Source organism: Carassius gibelio, chromosome B6, assembly GCF_023724105.1.
Source record: "Carassius gibelio isolate Cgi1373 ecotype wild population from Czech Republic chromosome B6, carGib1.2-hapl.c, whole genome shotgun sequence".
Classification (NCBI taxonomy): Eukaryota; Metazoa; Chordata; class Actinopteri; order Cypriniformes; family Cyprinidae; genus Carassius; species Carassius gibelio.
In genome coordinates, this window is record NC_068401.1 from 15891720 (window position 1) to 15905679 (window position 13960).

Below are 13960 nucleotides of genomic sequence, written 5' to 3' on the forward strand. Positions count from 1 at the left end.
ATTCCGAGACAGGTAACGATTGGAAAGACAAAGTACCTCTAGCTGAATGGAAAACAAATGCCCCGCTGCTAAGCTGTTTTCTTTGCGATAGCACATGAGGTAAAGCCTTTGTATTCAGAGGGTGAGGGATAAGAGAGTAATATGCTCGGTGTTTCTAGCTTGATACCCTATTCGTCTCTTCCCTCCTTCTGACTGTAATATGACTCAAACTGGGAAAGTGTGGCCGGAGTTAATATGATAGTCAGGTGAGGCCACACTGTGCTGTGTCGTCTACTATGGCCATAAATGAAATACCGCTTTGAATAGCGCGAAACTGTTGAAAGATTTCACAATGCAGCCAGACGAATGAGAGACTCCACAATGTAATATGACCAAAACAAATTCTCGGTAGATTAGAGGAGCAGCATGTGCTCGCTGCATGCTGACTGCATAGCGCTGCTCAATATGTTTCAGGAGCATCAGCACACCTTCAACTTGCTGTCGGATAATGTAAAGAGAAATCCAGGAGGTTGAAATAAATAGGGTTTTTGTTTATTGATTAACCATACGTAGCTCAGCATGAGCATTTGGTTTTTATTTTGTGTGTCTTCAGGTCATTCTTGACTTGTTTTCTGTAAAGAATGCAGCAAATACCATAACATATCATTTCTGATATTGGAAACAAGCTTTGTGATATTGTTTAGAATATCTGAACACAATACAACTCTCAATAAAAGTTTTGTTACCAGTCTAATCTCACAGTAAGTGACAATTTAATACAATAATTAAAAATTGTATGAAGAATGTGGAGTGTGGGTTCTCTGATCCTGTCTAGTTCCATGATGTTGAGTAGTCAAATAATAGCTGCTTTAAAATACACAAGATGTGATGCGATGTCAAAAGTGAAATCCATGTACCATGGAAAGGCTTAAGTGAAAGTTGTGTCTGAAATATAATAATTATATACAATGAATTGTGTGCACCATTCAAAAGTTTGTGGTCTGCAAGATTCTATTTTATTAAAATAACAGTTTTGTGTATACAGTATTTTAGCATGGAATTTATACCGGTGATTTTCAGCAGCTGTTACTCCAGTCTTTAGTGTCATTCTGAATGATCAATTTCTATTTTAAGGGGGATTGTTCTAAAACAAGAAAATGTTTTAACAGTGCTTCATTAAAGCTCAGAGAGCTCATGTTCCTGTGGCATCAAGACTGTTTCGCAATCCTCTCTTCTCGAAATGATTTATCTATGCAATTCAGAGAAGTGGCCAGCTTTAACTGACATGAACAAGAGTCAGTTTCATACATCAGAAAAAAAACAGTGTCTCACCTGCCTGAAGTTACCGAGGGCAGAGCATAACAAACCACTGTGCATTGCTTTGGGTGTGGTATGAGGCCAACAGAAATCTTATCAGTGCAAAATAAATACTCTCTACCTCTCCTTTTTCTTCCTCCTCACTCTCACTATATCAGAAAAGAGGCATCATTAACCTTTTGCTTCTCTAAAGCTGATGGTAATCGGGTTCTGCCATCTTTGGCTTTAATAAACCATTAAAACAACAAACCGCTTCAGATTTTCCCCCACAAAGCCCCTTCAGCTCATCTCTCCGCTTCGCGCACGCACAAACCCGCACCGGAGGGGGAGAAGGGTGTGTCGCGGCGATAATGAAATCTCCTTTCTAGAGCAAGAAATCATTTCACACCATTCTGTCGCAGCGAGTTAGGAGACTCCTCATCCTGGAAATGATAAACTAAACGGGGCGGTTTGCGCTTGACACACACCTGGCGGAGCAGGCGAGCGTGCGATTAAAATGTGTAAATATCAGCAAGTACCTGCGGGCCAGAGTGGACCCGTCTTTCATGAGCTAAGATCCACATCAAAGTGACTCCGGCAACAGAGCTCCAGGCCAACCTGTTCAAAGCACGAGGCCTCCTCTGAATTCTGTTGTATGCTTGTTGTGCGTATTATGTATCTGAATAGAGCATGTATGATTCACGGCGTTAGGGAAAGGGTAAAAGGGTTTAATCCAGAGGAGAGATGTGTATTGGGAGCACAGAAACGAGAAACGGCAGAAAGGGACTCATTTGCCTGCTTTGTTGTTCCTTGAATAAGAATGATTTTGGCCTCTTTCTGCCTCAGACCTTTTGTAAGCAGCGAGGCAGTAATTACTGTCCATTTTCAGACGAAGTGTAATCAAGGCCTCAAAAAGAAAATTAGATAATAAGCATCAAATGTGAAAAGGAGGGAACAGTGAGAAAACTAGAATCTTAATTTGGAATAAAAGAATATTTGATTAGCATGACCAAAGGTTTACAACATCTTGTTTGAATATAATAGATAGTAATTACTTTCATATTGAATCAAGTTCACTTCAGAGCAAATTATTTAAATGAGAAGATAAAATGTATCTGGATTAAAATGAGTATGACAGTCATGTGCTTTCAAGTCTTTCCTTTTTTCAGGGCTTGACCAAATTAGGCTAATTTACAGACTGCGCACATTAGAGTGCATCAGCTTTATGTAGTTTATCTCAAAGCGCTGTGTTGAAAAGGAACGCTGGATAAAGCAACATCCATTCTCTTATTATTGTATCTAGGAGAGAGCTTTGTTTTTGCCGTAGTCGGGCGAATGCTGCCGTTTTAACGTCAAAAACTCCCGTAAATGGAGGACGTGATCTTTTTGATTCCCTGACGTAGATTAATATTGGACATGTAATCTTTTTACAGGTCATTTGATCACATAAACTACCATTGAAAAGGTTGGGGTCAGTCAGTTTTTTATTTTTTTATTTTATTTTATATATATATATATATATATATATATATATATATATATATATATATATATATATATATATATATATATATATATATATATATATATCGGCATATTAGACATATTTCTTAAGGAACATATGACACTGAAGTAATGGCTGCTGCATATTCAGATTTGCCATCACATGAACAAATTGCATTTTTAAATATATTTAAAAATAGAAAACACTTATTGTAAAAACGTTTAAGTGTTACTGTTTTCATTTACTGTTTTTATTTTATTTTCAATAATAATAATAATAATAATAATAATAATAATAATAATAATAATAATAATAATAATAATAATAATATCTATAAAAAAAAATAGTGACCACAAACTTTTAAACCTCAACTACATTCATTTTACTCAAAGGGAGCACCTCACCTACCAATACTCGAGTCGTTTCACCTGTTTTATATAGAAGTTTAATACAGAAGGAGTTATGACTCACTTTTTAAAAGCTTTGTAAAGTGAACTCAGGTTAAACGGATTAGTCGAGCGAAAAAGATCGTCATAATCCCTGGCCCACCTTACCTTTCATATTTCCATAAATTATCCAATAAAAGTGCTATTATCAATCTCATAATCAGCAGTACCTAATTGACTTGCATTTGGGTCTCATGAATTATTAAGCAACATGATATTGAAATAATGAATATTCAGAAAAAAAAAGGTTGGATAAAGACATGGAGCATTAAGATGATTAAAAAGTATGAGAGAATCTTCATTAAATTGTCCCTTTAACCTCTAAGTCTTATGTCAGGTGAATCATTTTCCCCAGTATATAGCACAGAACGTGTTCAACTATGCAAATGTCCAGTATGGACAGCTTTACTTCACAGATTCATCAACAAACTGTCAGTTTAAACTTCCAGGTCTTTGCTATAAACATGGCTCCATAAACAAGCGGCACCAGGCAAGCGAGGACTTGTGAAATTAGCTGTTTGACAGGCACAGCAGTTTGGGGAGGTTAATGTCATTAATTCATTATGTCATTATTTGCGTGCCCTGTTTGCAAAACAGTGAGAATAACATCAGAAACTTTTAAATGACTATTGTAATTGCACCTGTTGCCAATTACAGCACGCAGGGTGCATCAATCATCGCACATCATTGCCCAGCGAAGCAGCAAGTGTGTCGTTCCTGTTTGCTCATGCAGATACCTGCATGCTTATCAAAATCTCTTTTAATCAATCCAACTCCTACATGAAGAAACTTGATGGAACTCCTTGAAGATAAACCAGTTTTGAACAGCAGGTAACAATAAACTCCATTGATGACAATCCAACATCACAGGCATTCTGTACAGAGCCACCAGGCCATGATTCAATGGATGATGACCACAGAGAACATGTACTTGAATATTAAGAGAGACAGACATAACCTTTCTTTCGAAACCATGATAAAGTAATTAGTCAATGGCCTTGTTCTGAATAATTAGATTTCCATCTCACAGAATGTCCTTAGGTTATAAAGCTGAAACAGTCTTCACTGTCAAAACTTTCCCAATTTAAGATCGAGGGGACAGGAAGAGGACATTAAAATACTGAAACACACAAAGTTCATATCCTTCCCCTCACTGTCTTTTTTTATTAGTCCTCTTTAATAGTTGAGAACCTAATCATTTGGTTAAAAATGTGCATTCTTCTGCTGATGAGGACAGAACGCCATTCAGAAATGCTGAAAAACAATCCTGCACTACTTCAGTAGCACCACAACACAGCTAGTGATGTTACAGACCTAACCTTGTAGTCGGATTCCTAAATGAACGATTTGTGAGTAATTTATTTTGTAGTGAATAATAATAATAATAATAATAATAATAATAATAATAATAATAATAATAATAATAATAATAATAATAATAATAATAATAATAAATAAACAAATAAATAAATAGTGTAGTCCAGATATGGAATGAAAATTAAACAGTTATTTTTACTGACTCACAAACACACTGGGTAAACTGCAGAGTCCAACTCCCAGGCAGTTCTTTGCAGTGAATCCAAAACTTAAAACACATTCCTTAATGAATGACTCTATGGAGCTGTTTTAATATAAAATGAATGGTTTCAATTTATATTAGGTGGCCTTGACTACTTACAGTACATCAAAACATACATACAATGTACTTATTGTGTTTATATTGTATTGCCAAACACGGTAACACTTTATTTTAAGGTGGCCTTGTTACACGTTACATATACAAACTATTATAATAACATGATGAATAATGATTACATACAAATAACACTAAGCCTAATCCTAACCATAGTAAATACATATAGTTAATTAATATTACTCAGTATTTAAATTCACAATTACACTGTAACAAGGACACCTAAAAATAAAGTGTAACCCAAAACACGCTTGCTGATATTGAGGGGGCATACAGTTAAGGATAGGGACAGGCTTGGTGGTATGGGTAGGTTTAAGGTTGGGTTAACCCTCTGAGATCTAAGGGGATTTTTTTGGGCCTGGAGAAGTTTTGACATGCCATGACTTTTATGCTTTTTTTTTAATTTGCATAAACATATTCAACCATTTGGCTTAAGTCTGAAAACACTGTATTCAGTTCAAACTGGGCTACAGTAATATACAAATAGCATGTATGTACATGATTGTGTTTTTGTGAGGGATGGATCAACGGAAAAATTAAACATGTAATTACAGAAATTAAATACACATGTAATTACATATATAAATGCAATGTAAAAACATAATAAGTTAAAATAAGTGCATCGTATTAAAAATTCAATTTAAGTACATAGTTAAGGCCACCTAGTATAAAGTGGGACCAAATTAATTGGGTTAATCTGGATTGCATTTATGAGTACTTACACACCTTTTATATAGTGTATTTACACACCTTTTAAAATAAAGTGTTTTAAATTAATTATTAGTATAAACAGCTTTTTTATTGTAATGTACATCCAAGTGAAATGGGGAAAAAGGCAGATCGGGGACTTGGTACTATTACATGGAGGCATATCTGAATACAAGATTGAGGCGGATTTTAAGAAATGTGTGGGGTTAAAGTTGACTAAATGATTGGAAAAATTCCACATTTACTGGAAGATCGAGCTTATGAAATTTTGATTCAATAATATGACCTAAAAAAAAAAAATGCATGGGCAGGTTGTTCTCAATAAAACATGAAAATAGGTGAATCGGAATTACAGGAATGTCAATTCTTAACAAGAATCAGAACCAAACTGAAACTGTTACAGTTTAATACACTTTAAACCCTCTATGAACCCAGTTCAACATCAATACAACATGAACTTAAGCCTGAATGATATAAAAATAGAAATAACCATGCTCAGTGGTATGGGAGGGATGACGCCTTCAGTTGGTTTACTTTGTGATCCTCAAATCATCATTAGCTCAACTTCCTCTCCAGGCTGTTGACGCACATGCAGTTAGTGAGCTGGACCGTGTTGGATTGTCGAGTGAAATAGCCATCCATTTCTTTCACCATAAACCCCATCATTGCTACAAGGGTCAATTTGGAGAACAAAATAAAAACAAAACATGTGGTTTGTTCTCCTCACAAGACCCACTGCTGGTGACGAGTCTAATCATTGTCATCCAAGAGAATCAAATTAATCTACCTCATCCTAGTTTAATTTCTTTCTGTTTTAATTAAAAGCTTGTTATATTTACCCCTGACTGCACAGCTTTGAGTGTAGCAAAATGAATGGAGAAAAGCCCAAGGGTAAAAATCCTCAGAAGAAACTTAATAATAAGGAATAAAAGGACTAGATTTTGTTCAACATGCCTATGTAAGATGTTGATTCAGTCTTCCTTGAAAACTGCTATGCCCTCCTGGTAACAGTCTTGACATCTGAGGACAAAATGTAATCTAATGTGCATGTTACAACTTCATGTATGAAGAGCCAACTGGTAAAAGCAACCTAGATAATCACTGAGCATTCAAAGTGGCTCAAAGAAGTCATTACATACTTCAAATGCATATATCATTTCTTTGCAATATGACGTTGCAAACAAATGGCAAAAATTTCAGCAAGAAAAATGGTTTGACAGGACAAAAGATATACAGTACGTAGGCTACAAAGATCCTTTCATCAGCAGCCTGAGACAACCAGACGGAACTTCTCCCATCTGCTGAGGGCTGGACGTAATGATCGTCCACTGAGGGTTGTTTACATTTCTTCAAAAGCCCCATTTAGTTTCCCTAGACAGGGTAGAGTAAGAGAGTGAGGCGAAGATGGATGGAGGCACCTGCCCTAATGGAGGCTCAAACTGTGCCCACTAGTGCACGTTACATTGATAAATTGACAACAGTTGGGACATGCTCTACTAGTAGGGAGAATGAGGCTACTAGGACACTGGCTTGTTCTCTTGTTTGATCCTTCTCTTACTCTCTCTCTCTTCCTCCGTACCTGAGAATGATCCTTTCAATGCCACGTGTGGTCTGGGTTGCACCACAATGCACCAAATCGGACCCTCATGAACCAACTGTATACCAGGAAATAGGATTTTGTTGTGGAAATTTTGGGACTAGACAGAAATGGCATTACATATATGAAGGAAAATCTTGTCCTGCTGAAAAGACCAGATTATGCCAGCATGAATTTCTATTCAGATTAATAGAAATTCATGCTTGGTTTTTTCTGCTTACTGATTGTTTAGTGTTGATATTTATGGAAGCTTGTTTCCATATGTCATTCATGAATGAATGAACAAACAAATAAACAAATAAATAATGTCAAATTTCGTAAATATATAATATATCATAATATGACTTTATATCTCACGATATAAATTTTATTGTAATTTCACCATTATTTCTTGTGATTGTAATTGTATTGTATCCTAATTATGACATTATAATTGTTACTTTATAAGTCACAATTACCAGTTTACTCCTAATTCAGAATTTTCATCTCATAATTGGGAATTTGTATCTCATAAAAGCAACTTTGTCAGGTGAAATATATATATATATTGGCACATGCATGCAAAGTACAGCAAGAGTGCGATACTTACTGCGTGGTGCTTGGCAGTGGGCAAAATGGATTTAAACAGTGAATTTTTAATTGAGAAAAGCACAGACATTCTGGATTCGGACAGTCACTGACTAACCCCTGTTGTCCCCATGAGAAACAATAAAACATCCATCAAGACTTCAACTTTCACAATATAACTATTTATTTTAATGTCATTTTTATTTCTCATAATTGCAGTTTTATATCTTGCAATTATGACTATTTCATTTAAAAGTGACTTTTTCTGACAATTGACACTTTCTCCTAAGTTTGACTTTTTCTCCTGTAATTTACAGTCATTCACAACTGCAATTTTGCATTTTGCAATATGACTTAATATCTAACAATATTAAATATCTAACTCGTTGTAATTTTGACTTTATTTCTTGTAAAGGTGACTTTATTTCTAACAATTGTGACTTTGTTTTACATAATTTTAGCTAATTAAATAATAAATTCACATATCATTTCATAATTGCACTACAACTTTAGTTCTCATGATTTTCACTCACAATGCAATGGTAAAACGACTGTGTAATTCTAACCAACAATGGCAAATTTACTTACAATTACGAGGGCAGAAACAGTTTTATGACTGTAAGAACAAAAATGCTCATCGACAGCGTTTTTAGGCTCAAGAGTTAAGATGAGATGATCTTCAGAATGAATCAATGTTCTGTCATCTGAGTGCCGCCTACAACGGCATCTGCAAGGAATTAGTGAGGGGAAAGACATTTAGTTAAAACAACACTGGAAAATTTCCTCGCTCCAACTACATCAGGTTGTGAATAATAAGTATGGTCTTTTTTAGAAATAAACGGAAACAGAGACACTGTTGATCCCTGATGAGAGCAGAGGTCAGAGGTCAGGAAACTGTTAAAGCCCAGGCTGAATGTGAGAATGCCAGGTAAACACGTATACAGAGACACACAGCTAAAGATTGTGGATACCGTAAGCAACTGTAACCACTCCAACTATGTCTCATTAATGTTCTACAGAGTTAGGGCCACATTTACTCAGCCTGGATCTGAAACAAGAGAGTGGAACGACAAGAGAGAGAAATCAAGGCTACGCAGGGCACATACGCACACATTAAAGAGTTATGTGTTCGGTTTTAAGTTGTACCCAGCACATGTTGTAACAGCTCTTCGGGCCTCGCTGCGAATCCTTTTCTAAGTTCGTACCTAATAAGCAACATTTTGCTTCCCTCCCCAGCTGAGCTGTGGTAAGTCAGCTCCTGGCTCCACTTCTCTCTCTGACGTCTGGTTTGCCTTAGTGTGCTCTGGGTTTCTAAACAATCAGCAATGGTCTAATTAGTTTTGGCACTCAAACTGCTCTCTGAAGGGAAGAGGACCAATTTAAGGACCTTAAAAATGCCTAGCCTGTTTTAAAGAGCCAATTAGTTAGAATATCCAACCATGTAGCCTGGTATTACTTGGCATCGGTGTCACTTCTCTGCAAAGCTACCAATTATTTACAATTATAGAAAAATATTCTCTAATGCACATGGGTTGAATCCAACTGTCTTGGTTTCTCCTACTGGTTTTCTCACTGATCATATTGAATCTTCATCCCCTGCTGTCACATGCTGTCTGCTTTAACATGATCAGAGAAAATGCTCTAAACCCCTCTCACACTGATAGAAAGAGGATATTCTAGGGAGAAATCGAAAAAACGTGGTAGTGAGACAGTAATTGCTGTATTGCAACAAATTTCATCAAAATGGCTTTTATTTTTTAACCACCTGTTTAGATCTGGTTCTGCTCTTTCTTTGGCTCATTCCTGTCTAATTGCCTTGCAGAAGCTATTCAGGTCAAGTGAACATATATAATGTTATAGTGCTCTGTAAACAATACCAAGATATTCACAACATGATGACCTTGAATTCATAACAAGCAAGTTTAAAAACATAATACTGTATTAGTGTTGCAGAAGCTGCAAGGTGTGACTGCTTGTTTTACCTGGCCTGACCTATATTTCATCAGAGCTGGAATGTTCTCGAGCTGTTTGCTCTCATCACTCAGTGAGCTCACGGTTTAGACATGGCCATGATAGGTGGGACAAATTGTTCTTGAAATCCCAAAACCAAGACCCATATCCCTGCATTATGATTAACGGCAGACACATGCTGATAGCTGTGACATGAGTCTGTCAGAACAGAGATATAAGGCCTTCCCAGCTCCACTATTTACAGCACCAAATATCAAATTCACCTTATACCAGCATTATAAAAATTGTAAACATAAAGCTTAAACTGAACATTTTTACGGTGCCCGTGAGGTGGCAGGAACATCATGTTAACTTGTGAGAATGTGGTATTATGTCGTGGCCAAGAGATCATTTTGTCAAGGTAACATCATCCTAATGTTGTGGTCACAAGTTGCTATGTTGAGGGGAATGGTATCCATTTCTCTGGGCCACGACTTCTTATGCTGAGAGAATGACATATTTTTCTCGGGGCCACGAGTTTAATGCGTAAACAAACCTGTGTGACCATAGCAACCCAGGAAAATCAGACATTTATTCATTAATATTTTATTTTTAATTAAAAAAAATATATATTATATTGATTATTATAGAAATTATTAAATGATTATATTAACCATATGCCTTGGCTACTGGACTGTATTATGTGCGATAATTCAAATGAAGTTTATCATGAAAAATTTTGACATAAAGTGCATAATATAAAATAGGCCTACAAGAAAAACATTTATCCATCCCATCTTGTAAGGGCATTAACTGATCATATTTTCCCCATAATATTTGTATATTATTATTATTATTATTATTATTATTGGTTATATTTTTATATTAGTTTATATTCATTTTTCCCTTCATTTTGATCTCTTTATTTATATTTTTATTTAATTTTCTGAAAACTTTTATTAATAATAGCCTACTGTAAATGTTGGACATGCCAATAAAGCTTATGCTGACTGGAATTTTTACTGTAATGCAGTTTAAATTGAATATATATTTCATTTTATTTTGGCTAATTAATAGACCATAATTATCAATACTAGTGTTTTGTTGAGGAATTAATCATTCATGTAGTTTAATTTGTAAATGAAAACATAACGCACTCCTTTATCATCACACACAAGCATAAATACAATCATAAAATCAAGACTTTATTGGTATAATTATTGGGCATTTGCAGTAATTGCTAAATTTATTGTAGGCTAGCAAATAATAGCATAATTATACAAAACTTTAACTAGGAAAAGTGATAGCCTACACAAATTGAACGTGAAAATAAGCATATACAACAATAAATATAAAAGTATAGGCCTAAGTTAATGTATTAATAATAATAATAATAATAATAATAATAATAATAATAATAATAATAATAATAATAAATAAATAAATAAATAAATAAATAAATAAATAAATAAATAAATAAATAAATAATAAATTTCATGTTTAATATTAATACAATTGTTTTATCCATCTCTGATTATCCCGGGTTGCTATGGTCATGCAGGTTTGTTTACGCATTGTGGCCACGAGAAAAACATGTTGTTCCTTCAACATAGCATCTCGAGGCCACGACATAAGGATGTTGTTACCTCAACAAAATGATCTCGTGGCCACAACATAATATCATGTTCCCACAAGATAATATGATGTTTCCACTAATTAATATCTCGTGGCCCCAACATATTATCATGTTACCATGAGTTATTATGTAGTGGCCACGACAAAACTAAGTGAACCAAACATGTCAGCTCATGGGCAACATAACATTTCGATTTAAAGTGCCCCTATTATATCATCCTGCAAAGTTTTAAAACTAAAAGTGCACTGTGTATAATGTTATTGTCTTTCAAAAGAAAGAGTCAACTCCAAATTATGAAAACGAGTCATTTTTAAAACTAATCTTTTAGCTGTTTCAAGGTGATGTCAAACTGAAACATTAGCATATTTATGCCCGCCCACTTGTTGTGCGCGCAGACCTGGGAAAATTTTAACCTCTCCTCCCTCCTCAAACACAGCAGCGGATTCCTGTGGAGAAGACGCTGTGCTCTGCACTGTGAGGGAAAATCCGAATGTCGAAAAACTCCCAACTCATTTTCTCGTCCAACTTCAAAATAATCCGATATCGCTGTAGAAGCACTGACCCAGTGTTTAGTGCAAGGATAGTTAAACAATCAATATACACTCGAACACAATATATATACATATATTAACAATGGTGTAGGATGATTTTGAAGTTGGAGGAGAAAAGGATTAGGAGTTTGAAGACATACCCTGTCTTGAACCGTTGTACACAGAGTATGCATGCGCCTCGCAGAGCTAGACAAGATGAGCAAAAAATTATAATTTTTATTTATTTATTTTGAAAGAAAATGACTGATAGTTACGTTATATAAGTTGCGACTGATAAATTATTTGCGACTGAAGAAAGGGAGACATGAACACCTTGGATGATATGGGGGTAAGTTATCAGGATATTGAAAGTGGAGTAATTATTTTAAAAACTTGCCGTAATGTACTTTGAAGCCTACTGTATCATGCAAAATACATATTTAGTTGTGTGTATTGTTCACTCCACGCAACTTATAGGTCTCTGTCTAACAGCAATATAAAATATACCTGGAGTTGTTTTATTATGTGTTAGTAATCCTTTGTCGAACTCTTCTGCAATCAAAACACTGACCCATACTCTAGCAACTTTCACAAGGAGATTTCAAATAATGTTTTCACCATGGCAGTCCTTAGAGCTCCTAAAGTAGTTTAACATCCTGTACAAAGCTTAAGGAATCTTTCAGAACATATTTTCACGAAGAACAAGGATAAAACGGAATAAAATTGCAGTACATTTTATTTTAATACATTTTATTATTTACTGGGAACAGCTTTATATCTTATGCTGTGAAATTGTAAACAATCCTTCGAATAAAGTGCCAATGGCATGAAACCTGAATAGAACTCACAATTTAAAAGTAAAACCCATCAGAAGGTTGTCCAGAAAGAGAAAAAAAATATACACATAAAAAACCTGATGTGTGAAAAAGAGCAGTGAATATTTAGAAAAAAAGTGCATTTCAAATATCTTTAAACATTTACCTCTATCATTCAGTCATAATTAGGCTGCAAGACTTTAAATGTCTTTAAATTACTTAAAAAAAAAGCTTTAATTGTACTGGAGAATCTGCACAAATAAAAGTCTTAAGGGGCCGTTCACATATTGCGCCTAAAAACGTGTGGAAAACGCTAGGGGCACCGCTTTCTCCTTCTTTCCAAAGTGCTCGGGCAGTTGCGCCCCTGAGGAGTCTGCCGTTGCGGGCAACCATGACGTGCTCTCTCCAGGAAGATGCGGAAATTTCAGCAAAGGATAAATGGATTTGCAGCTCTAAAAATCGCTTGCAGTAGCTCAGCTACTAAATTAATTTCAAAGTGGCAATCCATATACAGCTAAGATTAGCCGTTCCTTCATCTTGGCTGAGCTTTCAACGTTGTTACGGGAAAGGATGAAGCTGAATGTTTAGTTCTTGTCACATGAACCGTGGTGCGCTTGTGGCATTCTGAAAAGTTGAAATGTTTTTAACTCGATGCGGTGCAGACACGCCTGGAAAAACGGGCATGTCACGCCGCGTGCATGTCGCGACCGCGTCGCTTCCATTATGAGCGCGCATACTGAGCACCTACATTGGAAATAACGAACTTGAGCGCGCAAAAGACGCAATATGTGAACGGCCCCTTAAACATTTCAGTAGTGCAGAGTTTACAGGTTACTATTCTTTTTTGAAAGCTCAAAATAAAGTACTCCCACATCCCGCTGAATGCTGCAGAGACGCTTTTCGGGAATCATATGACATAAAACGAGGCCAGCTATTGGCTATTCGCTACTTCTCCTGCTGTACTGGCTGAGTAAAACCTCTGGTGGCTCATTACTGCCACACTTTGGTCACCGCAGATTTAAAATAAAAGTTATTTAGCAACTAATCGATGACTAAATTAGTTGACAACTATTTTAATAATCAATTTTAATCGATTGAAATCGATTCATTGCTTCAGCTCTAATTGTATGGATGAATAGTTAATGTTTGTCGTTGTTTTTACTTGTAGTTCTGATAAAGAATAGAGCAATGCGTTAGTATTTTATCAATACGTTTGGGTGAGCTTGAGGGCTCAGTAAT